This window comes from Hyperoodon ampullatus, assembly GCF_949752795.1.
Source record: "Hyperoodon ampullatus genome assembly, chromosome: 4".
Classification (NCBI taxonomy): domain Eukaryota; kingdom Metazoa; phylum Chordata; class Mammalia; order Artiodactyla; family Ziphiidae; genus Hyperoodon; species Hyperoodon ampullatus.
The window spans coordinates 76,821,968-76,836,540 of record NC_136917.1 but is presented as its reverse complement, the minus strand read 5'-3'; the positions used below and the strand labels follow the sequence as shown (position 1 = coordinate 76,836,540).

Here is a 14,573-nt window from a genome sequence, read left to right as displayed (position 1 = left end):
GTATATACGGCACGGCTTTTGGATTTTTGATAGTCTTTGTTTAATTTTAGAAATAATTTTCCCTGAAAATTTGATATGCATATCAGAAAACTCAATGCAACACAATGCAGTTCAGACATTATTTATTGAAGACAGGTGCTGCGGAGGATAAAGCAAATAGGACCTTTCCTACTTTCAAGCAATTGAAATTTAGCACAGAAAATATTTCTGTATTTTATAATCAGGAACATTATTATGATATAAAATAGTTATTATACAAAATAGTATAATACATAATAGTACATGATTATAATGCATAATACATGATTGTAATACTAGAGAACAAGTCTATAAGAGTTGTGTAAGTCAAATATTTAGAAGAGGAGGACATTTGGCTGGGGAAAGAAAAGAGGGAAGAGTTTTTGAAGGAAGTGCACTTGCCATATGTCAGATAGGATTATTTGGCAAAGGTTTTTTTTTTTTTTTTTTTTTTTTGCAGTACACGGGCCTCTCACTGTTGTGGCCTCTCCCATTGCAGAGCACAGGCTCCGGACGCGCAGGTTCAGCAGCCATGGCTCACGGGCCCAGCTGCTCCGCGGCGTGTGGGATCTTCCCGGACCGGGGCACGAACCCGTGTGCCCTGCATCGGCAGACGGACTCTCAACCACTGCGCCACCAGGGAAGCCCTGGCAAAGGTTTTTCTATTAGAATAAATAATGTAGAGGCAAGGCATGCATTATAGCATAAGAATAGGATGACGATAATGAAGAGAAGAGGTGAGAGACGAGGCTGGAGAGGAAGACTGAAACCCACAGGAGAATATATACAGTGATTTGCCATCTGGATTTTCTGTTTGGCAACATACCTAGACCTGGGGTTTGTGGGAGAAGGTAGTAAAAAAGATGCCTGAACTTGTGAGCATGGTGGAACGGGAGACAGTTGATGCCACCAGTATAAAGGCAGGTCAAGAGGAATGGCCAGTTACTGCGTGAGGATGAAGATATGATAAATTTGGGATGAGTTAATTTGGAGTGGCAGGAGATATCCAAGCAGTTAGGGCTGTAACTGAAGAGTAAAGTTTAGGTTAGAAAAAGACTTTTGCATTATTCTGTCTGGAAGTGATAGTTGAAGGCTTAAGAAGAATGGATATAAAATTATACAGTGGGAGAAAATCTGAGGATAGAGACTGGAAGACTTGGAAGAAAGAAGAGTGAGAGGTGGTCTGTAGATCAGTGGAGGGCAGTTTTTCTGCACTCCGTCTCTGACCCTGTGACCAATCCCTTCTACCGGTGTTTTTGTCACAATTTACTACCTTTCTCTCCCATCCGTTTGTTGGCTTCAGTTTGTCTTAGAATAAGCGTAGAAGAGTTTCCTTATTTAATGCAATCTTGTATCAGAATCAGGTTTTTAGTTTGGCGCTCAGATTGCTGGTAACTTGATTTATTTTTTGCCTTGCATTTCAGGATTTTCATCTACTTTGCCTTAGATACATGCTTCTTCTGATCTTGTGATCTGAGGTATCAGAGTCCATGCAGCAAACCGATGGCAAGTTCAAGGTGGTAAGTAAAAAAGCAGCTTAACAAAGAGGCAATTTGCAATGGTGTCAGTAGGCTTAAGGGAACTGACGAAGAATGGTGAAGCATTCTTTGGTGAAGCATGCTACACCTGCACCTGAACGGACAAAAGGAGGTGGTAGCTATGAAAAGGTGGGGAGAGTTGCAGTCAGGGGAGGGAGTCCATGTGATAGGAGTTGCCACTTTGGGGACAAGAACATAGCCACAGCCAAGCATCACCAGGGAGGGATACAGGGGGGTAAATTCCCTTACCTCTCCCTTCTCCCACCCTCCATCTCCTACCAGTGCCAACCATTAGCAAACCAATGTGGAAGCCAGAGGGCAAGGGGCCCAGGTGGTACCGTCTGTAGAAGTCAGCTTGCTGGGAAAAAAGGCAGGGTAGAGTGGGTGGAGAGTATGCCTAGGAGGGCAGAAGGGGATACCCATCATGCTTGACTTCCTGGCTTCCTCTTCTCTTTTCTACTCCTGACTTCTGATAAGAAGATGTTGCTTTACTCTTGCTTGTGCTACTTAGAAAGTGGCTTCTTGCTTTTTATGATCTCTAATAGATACGAATGGACGTTTCAAAGGCACTACAGACTGGTCAGAAGCTTCTCCCTTTTCATTATCCTTTACTTTTCCTTCTCCCTCTTAACCTGTGGAGTGTTAAGAGAATTTAAAGGGAAAAAAGCAGAAGTCCAAAAGATAGGAAGAGATGCATAGAATATCAAGCTTCTTTCTATGTCTGTGCACAAAAAGCTGATTCTAAACATGACTAAGGCTATTTACAGTTTGACTCTTACCTATGATTAAGAATTAGCTTCAGAGTTCTGTATTTTAGCTCAGTTTGATTAGAGGAAATTTTTCTTTTAAAGCCACCTGTAAATACCTTCCTTGTGGTGGGCACTCCTGGCTGCCTACCCAACATCATTCCCATCCTTCTTCCTTGCTAACAGACTCTCATTTTGATCCAGTATTGGTGGCCAAGGGCTTTTGGAAAGGCTGGCCCTTCTCAGCACCAGGGGTGAATTTTGATTAGTCCAAGAATCAAATTGAGATAGTGTAGGAGGCTAAGTACTATTTTTTTCATGAGTTTCATAATTGTAATTCTGAAACTGAGGACAGAGAGTGTTCAGGGACGATGTATTCTAAAGAAAGGTTGTGGATCATCTATGAAGAACTTCAAATGATTGATATTCAAAACAAATCTGGTGACTCTGAATCCATTACCCACATCAAGAGTATATAAGAAGAAATAAGGGTACTCTCAGAGAGAAGATTGTCTTGGGGAGTGTATTCGTCTTCTAGTGCTACCATAACAATGTACCACAGACTGCGTGGCTTAAACAGCAGGAATTTATTTTCTTACGGTTCTGGAGGCTAAAGGTCCAAGATAAAGGTGCCAGCAGGCTTGGTTTTTGGTGACGTCCCTCTTCCTGGCTTGTAGATCGCTGCCTTCTTGCTGTGTTTTCACATGGCCTTTCCTCTCTGTGAATATGGAGAGTTGTCTGGCGTTTCTTCCTCTTCACCAAGCTTATTGGATTCAGGCCTTACCTTTATGACCTCATTTAAGTTTAACTACCTTCCCAGAGGCTCTATCTCCAAATACTATCAAATTGGGGTTATGGCCTCAAATCTTGAATTCTAGGGGGGGACACAATTCAGTCCATAACAGAGAGGGTTATTGAAGCTGTACTTCTGCTCACTTCAAGCTGAATGAGTAGAGGACTTGAGTAAACTACTCACAGAGTGTGGGGTTGTTTTCAGGGGGAGAAATAGAGCTAGGGCAGTCACAGAGGCCTGGGAGCAGCCAAGGGACCAACATAGAGTACAGGGAGTTAGCTCTGTGAGGACCTAATATGGCCCCCATTGATTTGGGAAGTCAGGGACTGCAGGTGGGAGTCTCATTGGAGCTATCCAGTAAAGTGACTGGAAAGGGTTTCAGTGCATATGAGTTGTCTCCTGTTGAATCAATGTATGTATGTATCTGTTTTTGCATTACTCTGGTGACGTCATTGACCATTGGTAGTAAGAGACCCACTCGTATTCATAAGTATACCTGATTTCATTCTGGGAAATGTCTTTTAAAAGACAGGCTCTAATACAGAAAACATAAGGGAAAATTCTGATATCCCTGTGTACACAAAAACTTAAAACTCTTCAAGTCAGTATCAATGATGAATCTAAAAAATTACAATATAGGAAAATCAAAAGGTTAATAATGTTAATGAATCTCCCCCCCAACCAAACGTTCAAAAGACAGGCAAAATTGATTCATAAAAGAAATATAAAAATATATTTCAAATATACGTTTATTTTCATATATTTGAAACTTGAGAGTAAGCACTCTTCTATACTGCTGATAGGAGTACAAATTGGTAAACCCAATTTAGCAATAGGTATCAAAATATTTACCCTTTGATCGTATCTACAATAATAGCATTTTGTCTAAACCAAATAATCAGAGATGCATGCAGAGAAATCTGTGGAAAAATATTTATAATTGTATTATTTATATTGATGAAAAATTGAAACGACTGATATTTCCACAAAATACTTTTTTTTGCTGAACTTACTGTGTAGCTATTAACAATAATATTTTAATAAACTGGGAATAGTCTTGTGATATAAGTTTATTAAAAAAATAAAAGGACACACATAGGACACAAAACGCACTACCTATAAAATAAAAAAAGTAGTAAACAGGATCTTCATAAAAATTAAAATATTATTGTCATTCTTGTTAAAACAAAAATTGGTAGTAAAATAAAAAAGCAAGCCATAGACTGGGAGAAACCACCACAATATATATGTCTGACAATTGCTACAACTCAGTAGTGAGAAAGAAACCAACCCAATAAACAATGGGCAAAGGACTTGGATACTTCTTAAAAGAAGATATAGGAATGGCCAATACTCACCTTAAAATGGGCTGTACGTCAGTAGTCATCACAGAAATGAAAATTATAACCACAGTAAGATACCATAATATACCCACTGGAATGGCTAAAATTAAAATGACTGATAATACCAAATATTGGCAAAGATAAGGGACTACTGAAACTCTCATACATGGCTGGTAGGAGTGTAAAATTGTACAACTATTTTGGAAAACTGACAGTTACTTATAAAGTTAAATATACACTTCTACTATGATCCAGCAATTCTGTTCCTAAGCATTACTCAAGAGGAACAAAATCATTTGTCTACAAAAAGACCTGTACAAGAATATTCTTAGAAGCTTTATTCATACTAACCAAAAATTGGCACCAAAGCCAATATTCATCAACAGGAAAATGGATAAACAAATTGTGATATATGTCCATAAAATAGAGTATCATTTAGCATTAAAAGGAAATAACTACTGATAAAAGCAACACACTGGATGAATCTCGAAAACATTAAGTCGATCAAAAGAAGTCAGACACAAAGAAGACATAAGTATGATTCTATATATGTGAAGTTCAAGGCCTGGCAAAGCAAATCTGTGGTGACAGAAATCAGAATAATGGTTGCCTCTGTGTGGGAAGGACAATAAATTGGAAAGGGTATGAGAAAACTTCTAGCAATGATGGAATTGTTATCTTTTTTTTTAATTGAAGTATAGTTGATTTACAATGTTTCAGGTGTACAGCAAAATAATTCAGTTATATATATGTGTGTGCGTGTGTGTGTGTGTATAGAAATGCTTTGTCAGATTCTTTTCCATTATAGGTTATTATAAGATGTTGAATATAGTTCTATATAGTAGGTCCTTGTTGTTTATCTATTTCATATATAGTGGAATAGTTCTCTTGATTAAAGTGGAGTTTATATGGGCTTATAAAGTTATCAAAACTTATCGGGCTGTACACTTAAATACAATTCATTGTTTGTAAGTTAAAGCTCAATTAACAAAATTAATTCCAACGGGCAAGAAGTACTCAAATTTTCCTTTAGCTGAGATCCCACAGAAAGAGATCATTCACTAGTTGACTTTGTGGGTGTTTCTCATAGTGGAGATCATCACAGACTGATGATTCTTGTGCCCCAGTGATCATCCACCTACTTCCTGTTGCACTGACTGTATGTTCACTGTGAATGTTCTCATTGTAGCTGTTGTTTCCCAATGTAAATATTCTTGTTGGAGAGAGGAGCTGATCAGTAGACATGTGCTAGGCTGCTAGGTTTCTAGCCACAGACTGATAAGTGGATATTCTCCTTAATATGTTGGTTAACATCAATGGATCCTTCTTAGGAAAATTACTTTCATTAACCTTTCATCCTGATCCTGCAGTATCCCTGGCACAGGTGGGTACCTACAGAAGCCCTACCTGGATGTCCACAGGCCTCTTTTTTAAAAAGTCAATTCTCTCTGCTCAACAGCTTTGTGAAATAGTTGTTTGATTGTGGTGTACACACGCCTTCTCATATCTTTAATCTCTTTTTGAGAGTTTGACTTGTTATATATCAGAATCAGGTACATCCCAGTTGTGATGATGATTCTAAATTCAAGCAGAATCCTGAGCAGGTAAGGGGTTGTAGAGTTGGAGAGGGCTGCCTTCCAATTTGAAATGTATCATATTTTTGACAGTAAGTGACTTTTCTAACATAGTGGGTTAAAGGCTTAATGTTTCTGTTGTTCACTGACATCTCACTGTAGTTGGTGCCCACTGCATTCATAGAAATAAAGAGGATGCTGTTAAAGTGATGAGGGTTAATGGAAAGACAGGGACACTGTTTTGATGGGGGGAATGAGAAGAGGGAAAGCAATAACATAAAAAGTACTTCAGAAAGGCAGAGGGGCATTCTTTTCCATTTATTTTCCAACTGTAATTTAAAATAAATTGCCTTAAGAAGAATCAAAAGAGAAGTTAGTTTATTATTGCTTTCAGATAACCTGGTAATTTACCATTAAGTGAACAGAAAATAAGAACAGAATGAACATTAATAAAAGCTAGGTTTGGGAAAAATTGCTTTGTGCAGAAAGAAAATTCTGTAATTTATCCCATGTTCAACTCACCAGATTCATAGCATGATGTAATCCTTGTCCACTACATACCCTTCAGTGTACCTAAACTTGTAAGATATTTTTCTTTGTCCTTTAAGATGAATCATGCAGCTCAAACACTATTTTATTCTTAGAGCTTACCGAGTATTTATAAAAAGAGCACAAAATATTTACAGATATACAATATGTTCTACCTATAGGTATAGGGAAAAAAGAGCATTTAATATTTTAAAGATGCTCTATGAGAGAAATTTTGAATATGACAGACACAATCAGAAATTGCTCTGTGTTGAAAAGACATTTTATGCTTATACAAATTTTATATGTATATAAATTATTTGGATTATAAAAAAGTTCAAGTTTCATGGAAAATTTGAAAAGCACAGAGTGACTAGTATAAGAAGATAAAAAACACCTCAAATTCAATATCCGGAGATAAGTGCTGCTAACATTTTAGTGCATTTCCGCGTCAATTTTTTCAGTTTAAAAATCTTTCCCATTTAACATTATATGGTGGCATTTTCAAATGTCATAAATATAATTCAAAAACATTATTTTAAATGACTACCTAAGGTCTTGAGATGACATCATCCAGATTGTGACATAGGTTGTTCCTGATTTCACTTCTCCTCACAAGATGAGCAACAAGCAACTATCCACAGACACCACTGTGAAAATCCCAGAACCTGGGAGTGAGGCTGAAGCACCCCCTGGGCCAGAGACCAAAAGGGCCACATTGAAAGGATCAGTGGAGGCTACACTCTGACTGCACTGTCCCTCCCCCAGACCTGCGCAGTGCACTCCCCCCGCCCAAGGTCTACAGTTTCTCCAGTTGGAAAAGAGAGCCCAAGGTGAACATCCAGCTTCTCCAGTGTTGAGAGATACATCCCAGAAGGCTCACTCTGGTTTCGCCTCAAGAGGATCACCAGAAAAACCTATGGGGTTCTTCTCTTGGGGATCAGAAATAGAGAAGGGGGGCAGGGCTTACAACAACCAGCACTCAAATCTTGGCTGAACACATTCCTGCTTATAGTCATGCCTGAGCAGAAATCCCAGCCAGTGTCTCTACCCATTTGCAGAGCCGGGTCAGTGGCTCCATCTGGTCAGTTTGTTCAGCTGGCAGTTCTGTCAGATTTGATCCCCAGTCAATGGGCTATAATGGCTGTGGTATATACCCAACAGCGAGATACTGCTAGAGGACCTTCTGACCAGCGAGCCAGGCCAGCGACAATGCCCAACAGCGGAGCACAGCCAGTGGCCTATAGCATCTCTAAGCCCAGTCTGTGGCCCTGTCCAACTTCAGGACACAGCCTGTAGCCTCACCTGATTGCACAGCACAACCTGAGGTCCTGTCTGACCACAGTGTCCTGCCTGTGGGCCCACCTGCATCTGCAGCACCATTTGGTCAGGAAACACAGCCTGGTAACCCACCTGATCAGGAGGGATTGTGGGGCCCAGTTCATAGCCCTGCCCAATCACAGAGTGCAACCAGTGGTACCACCGTACCAGTGAACACAGTAGGCAGCCCGGTCCAACCAGGGATGATTGCGGCATCCAGCCAGTGGCCCCACCTGACTGCAGAACAAAGTCAGCAGTCCTGCCTGACCAGGGAGCCTACCCAGAGCCCCTCTTAAACATGGAACTCAGCCAGCAAGCCCACCCAACTAGATACATATATATATATATATATATATATATATATATATATATATATATGATGTATATACATCTCACACACATAAAATTATTCACAAAGATTAAACATAAAAAGTTAGTGTTTCTGGAAAACAATTTTTCAATTTTAAATTAATTAAAATGTTTTTCTGACTCAGGCAGGAATTTACCATAATAAAATAATCAGAGGTACATACAGAGATTTATATACAAGATTATTTATTACAGAATTATTAGCAATAGTGAGAGTCTGAAAAAATGTAAAATCTCCTGAAAAGAGGAAGAAAGTAAAATAAACTACAATATAGTTAAACGATGGATTAACAGGTAGTCTTTTGTTGTTATTTTTTGTAGGTTTATTGAGATAAAGTTGACATATAACATTGTGTGAATTTAATTTGTAAACTTGATGATTTGAAATACATATATATTGTTAAATGATTACCACAATAAGTTAGTTAACACATCCATCACCGCACATAGTTACAACTTTGTGTGTGTGTGGTGAAAACTTTTAAGATTTTTCTCTTAGCAACTTTATTCTCCATAACTCTTATTTTTCTTTCATTATTTTGTTCTCATCTTTTAAGAAAACTTTGAACTTGTTTCCTACCTCACTAATTTGCTGTTTTTATGGTAGCTAATTATATATTTTTTGCTTTCATGCAGTCTTAAATTTTCCACTAAAATTTTCCATTTATGTACAGTTTTACGTGATTTCAGATATATGTATATTTCTTGTGTTGACTATCTGATCTAGTTTCATGGATGTTCTCTTGAATCTCTTGAATGTTCTCTTGAAGCTTGTTGAAAACTCAAAACATTTAAAAAATATGTTTTTTTAAATTCTAATTTTATTATTTATTTATTTATTTATTTTTAACTTTTTATTTTATATCAGAGTATAGTTGATTAACAGTGTTGTGTTAGTTTCAGGTGTACAGTAAAATGATTCAGTTATACATATACATGTATGTATTCTTTTTCAAATTCTTTTCCCATTTAGGTTGTTACATAATATTGACCAGAGTTCCCTGTGCTATATGGATAAGCAATAAAAAATATGTTATTATACTAAATTAGTAGTTTCTTGAGTTTATTAATCAGGAAATTATTAATTCTGATTCTGCAGAGTCATCTCTCATTTGAACTGCTTCACATAACTTAAGATTTTTTTCTTTCTTTATTTATCCTTACAGAAAGAAGTCTACATTTGTTCATAGTGGCAGATGAAGTGAGTTTGGTAAGAAATCCATGTCCAATTCTGTGTACTGCATGCCTAGATGAAAATGAAGATGAAATTTCACATTGTCAATTAATTTTCTAGATCAGAAATCCAGAAGCCAAGGTTCCTGTGTGGTGGTGGGATGCAGGGAGATAAGGCATTGATCAAAGTGATACCGACCAGGGTTCTTGGCTTTCCCCAATCAATAGAAATTGACTCGAGGCCAGACAAGAAATTCAGGCAAGGCTTTATTGGGACCCCTGCGCCGCCTGCAGGAGGGAGTGAAAACAAGTAACAGGTTCCCTTGCTTGCTCCCCAAGGTGGGGCGAGCTCATTGCTTATTTGGGGTGAGAGTAGGGTAGTGTCCAGGGGTCAGGCCAGAGTGGTGGCTTAGGTAGTTTGCCCACCCCTTAGGAGATGTTGAGTGCAGGGAGGCATGAGCAGTACCCTGCTTTTGATCCTGACACCCAGTTGTTTTTGCTCCCGGCTCTTCAGAAACGGCAGTTGGGTTTTTTGTCTTTTTGTATCTTTTGGTCCAGAATTTGCCCCAACTGTGCATGGATGCAGGTATTTTTAGTCCCATGCAGTTTCTTTGTATTTTGTGGCTTGAGGAGAGGTGTGTCTGAGTGCAAGCATTACAGCACTGCAGCAAAGGGTCCCAGATCCCAGGCCTGTCTCAAAAGTACTCAGATGGAGTTGCAGTGGAGAGCCTTTCTCTGTCTAGAAGAGTTTCTCTTCATGTTTAGTTTGGCAACCAGCAGTTAGGAACATGTAGTCACCTATACGCCAGGAGATGGTGTGGCTCAGATGCCTCTCTCAGTTCAGCCCTAAGGCCAGGAAGGTCTTCTGTGGCTTCTGACAAACTCTAGTTATGTTTTTCATCTCAGCTGCTTCCCCTGTCCTTGTAGGAACAGTAGTATGTTCATTCTAGGGTCTTGTTCACTCACCTCCTGGGCTTCTCAGTCTTCTTTCTCCAGGACATGAGGGAGGATGTGATTCAGCCCTTCTTCCATAGTCCTACCTGTGATGTATCTAGTAGAAATTTTGGTTGAAAGTTTAGAAAGATTTGACATGTAATGACACCCTTCTGTAGTTTTCATTCCTTATGCTTTATTTTCCTATTTTGATGTTCTATTTCTTTGTGAATTGAGGGGAGGTTAGAAGATGTCATATTCCTTGTTATAATAACACTGAGGGTTAAGTTTCAACATATGAATTTTGGGCGGTCATAAACATTCAGTTTGTTGCAGAATCTATCTGCTCAAACTGGAAAATAATAAAACAATGGGAGCAACAAAAAAACCAATCAATTTTGAGCTATGACAGAATATTTTTAGCTGTTAATTTCCTAAATGTCTAAAATAATGTAAATTCAGAAGTAGTTTGAAAAGAGATAAATATTAATGTCATATTTACCTTAATACATGACTATTATTGATTCAATTAAATTTTTTTGACTTGTGAATTTATTTATATGAAAAATCCTTCAAACTTATCAACAGTAAATAGTGTTTAGTTATATGTTTAACAAATTCACATTATTATAAAGAATACAGTAATGTGAAATTGAGAATGTTTGGTCTTTGTGCATCTAATGATAAATCCATTTTCTTTCCTGATCAATATGCTAGGAGCATTTCTAACTTAAAGTGTTTCCCTTGTTAGAGCCAAGTGGTTTTGGAAAATTTACTGGATTTTTTAATCTGAGAAATACAAATTTCCTCAGTGTTTTAACCAATAAGGCAGCTGTTCTTTAAAAAAGCTACTTCTTGAACATGGGTAAAATGCTTGCCAGAGTTTCTGTGCGTTTGAGTTAACTAAATGCCCAGACCCCTCTCAAGACCATGATGGTTTGTCTGAAAGTCAGGGAGAGAGGACATAATATTCTTTGTTAAGCAACAGTTTTCCTTTGTTGGGGCTGAGTACAGTGTGCATCTATTTCCAGGACATTACTCCCTAAACAGATGTTCTATCTTTTCTACTTATTGCTCTGTTTGTTTGTGCATTTTATGAAATGTTATAAAGCTTAAGTAAGTCGGTTGTAGATAAACCAGAAAATAGAGATTACCAAAAAAAAGTGGCCAAAAATTCAGCCACCTAGAAATATCTGCCAATACAGATGTATACATATTTGTACATACTTCTTTTGACCAAAGTGCGATCCTATTAAAAATACTATTTGTAATCTGCTTTAACTCATTAATGTATGCATTCAACTACATTTTGTTTACTTTGTAATAGCATTCATTTATTCATCCAACAAATATTTAATTAGCATGTACTACGTAGTAAATGCCATGTTAGGTACTATAGGACGTTGCTAAAGAAGATAAAAAAGACAACTTCTGCCTGAACCATTTTACACTCAAGGTGGAGGAAATATAATTAGCCCAAGAACCACAACGTAATATCTCAATATTAAAAGCTAGCATATAGGTAGGATGATTCTTCAAACAAGGGTACATGTGCTCCCAGAGGGTTGTGAAGATTTCCCCGGGGGCATTTGTGCCCTCAGATTATTTTAAGACAATTCACTGTTAACTTCTCAACTCTATTTTGTATTTTATTCTTCAGTTGTTCTGCCCTAAAGTGGTGTGATTGCGGTCAAGGTGTGTGCATGGGGCTGTGGCCTCTCATCTTGTGTACATTTCACAATAGCCTTTTCTTTCACTGTAGAGAAACATAAACCTCTCACCCACTGCAACCTTAAAGTGTTGCTTTGTTTTGGGTGCAGAAACCCTTAGGCTTTCAAGCAAAAGGATGATTTGAAATCTTGGCATTGGTGCTGAGAAAGTGAGTGTAATGGTAATGTTTCCTTAAAAAAGCAACAGTTTTATCTGAGAAAAGTCATTCTAAACAACAAACTGGCCATTCAGGAAAAATATTTTTTTTTGCTTCCTAGCATTCCATGGCGGTAACAACTATCCATTACTAGAACCTTATATTTTTATTATGGAGTAGGATAAAATGATCCATGAAAGATGTTTAAGCATAAAAATTATTATGTTAGGATAAAATTCTGTTGGTGACGTTGAATGGAATACATGTCAAAGAAAAAGAGGAGTGATTCAAAACTTCCAACTGTTAAAAAAGTATTTATTAATTCTTCAAATGGATGATGATCAAATTGCAGTCACATTTATATTCCATTGGGTATATTTTAAAGAATAATATAATCATATATATGGTGTCAATATAATACATAGGGCATTTCATCCCTTATAATTACTTGAATTGTAGTGAAAAATAGATGTCATCTTAAATGTATGTATGAGGCATGCCCATTTTTTCTAAATTCTCTTAGGGTGTATGTTAAAAAAAAGTATACTGTACTGTAGTGCTGTTGTCACATGAATAGCTTCTGAAGGCATCAAGAATGGGGTTGAGCTCCGGATCTACTAATACCTAGTTCTAGGAACTCAAGCAAGTTGCTCAATCTTTCTAAGCCTGTTTCTTCATCAGTAAATAAGTTGGTAGTACTTCCTCATGAAGTTTCCATGTAATTACATGTTTAACTGGAATGATTTTGTTCTACCGAAGGAAATTCAAAGAGAATCACATAATTGTATTTCTTACATTCATATAAAAATTAACTCTGGCTAGAAGGCCAATATCAATTTCCTTTTATTTTATTTTTTTTTATTATTTTTTTTTTTTGCGGTACGCGGGCCTCTCACTGTTTGTGGCCTCTCCCGTTGCGGAGCACAGGCTCCGGACGCGCAGGCTCAGCGGCCATGGCTCACGTGTCCAGCCGCTCCGCGGCATGTGGGATCTTCCCGGACCGGGGCACGAACCCGTGTCCCCTGCATCGGCAGGCGGACTCTCAACCACTGCGCCACCAGGGAAGCCCTCCTTTTCTTTTAAAAGAAAAGGTTCTCAAAGAAAAGGAATTCAAAGATTCTCTTTGAATCTCCTTTGGTAGAACAAAATTTTTTAAAAAATGTTTTGGTGGGGTTGATGGTATGAAGGGAGGATTATTTTCCTGGGAGTCATATAAGAACCCCAGAAACACAATACAACTCAGAAAACCTGGACATGGGTCTTCAGTATATCAAGTCTGTCACTTGGGTCTTTGAATTTCAAGTCCACAAGAGCATGAGGTATTTCTGCTCTTTTTTGCCAAGAATATGCTCAAGTTTCTTTTGATTTGGTTTTTAAAGTTAAGCCCTTAATATTTAGATTGCAAGGTATCCGTATGTATCACCTGCCCTAAAGAAAAATGCTACCATACTCAATCCTGTGTTGGAGATGAACATTGGACCCTGCTACTTGCTAAAAGGCCATCCTCATTTTTTTCTTCATCTCAGAAAAGACACACTGGGCTGTTGTTCCTTTTTCATTCAACACTGTCATCTCTTCTTCCTCAAAGAAAATCTAGTTTAATACTCCTCCATGAATCTACATCTCCCCCCGCCCCGCCACCTGAAAGCTTGAAGTTTTCCACAGGGTTCCAGCTTTAGACACAAAACTGTGGCCATCCCATCTCTAAGGGTATGGGCAGAAAAGCGTTAACATAGCAGGCCTGAGGCTACAGTCCTTAGAAAGGGCTGTTTACAGGGTTGTCTCTTGGCTGGTATTTGGGAACTTGGATTTCTGGAATGTTCCCATTATTCCCTACCTAATAAAAGAGTGGCTCTCTGTGCCCAGTCTGTTTGTGCAAACAGTATGGTTTATGCGGAACACCTGCTTTACTTCTGGGAGCGTGCCACCAGTCTCCCATAAAGCCTTGGGCATGGAGTCTCACGAGCTTCTCTGGTGGACAACACTGCATATGTGTTGTCATAATTTGATGCTAGTGGAATTAAGTCCTGTACGACTCCACTGGGACAGAACTCTTAGAAGATCGTACCTGGTTTCCTTTGGACTTTGTTACATGGGCTTTTTCCCTTTGCTGGTTTTGTTTTGTAACCTTTTGCTTTAATAAGCATTAGTCATGAACACAGCTGTATGCTGAGTCCTGTGAAACTTCCTAGTGAATCTTTGAAGCTGGGTGTGGTCTTGGGAACCCCTACACAGGGAAAAATAGCAAAAATGACCTTTTAATATTTCCTAGAATTTCTATACTAGTAGTAACAGTAAAACCAAGATAAAAATTAGTATCTTAATGACTTATAGAAACTTAAATGAAATGCCAAGGATTGTTAAACTAAAA

General features: G+C 38.2%; 1 long non-coding RNA gene across 1 annotated transcript in view; it reads left to right on the top strand.

Moving 5' to 3' along the window:
* Positions 1-1,454: 1,454 nt before the first annotated feature.
* Positions 1,455-14,573, top strand: part of LOC307052760 — a 147,252-nt gene continuing 134,133 nt past the window's right edge. Inside the window, exons 1-2 of the long non-coding RNA XR_013810875.1 lie at positions 1,455-1,538; positions 9,396-9,439. This is a non-coding gene — a long non-coding RNA (uncharacterized lncRNA). The remainder of the gene's footprint in view (positions 1,539-9,395; positions 9,440-14,573) is intronic.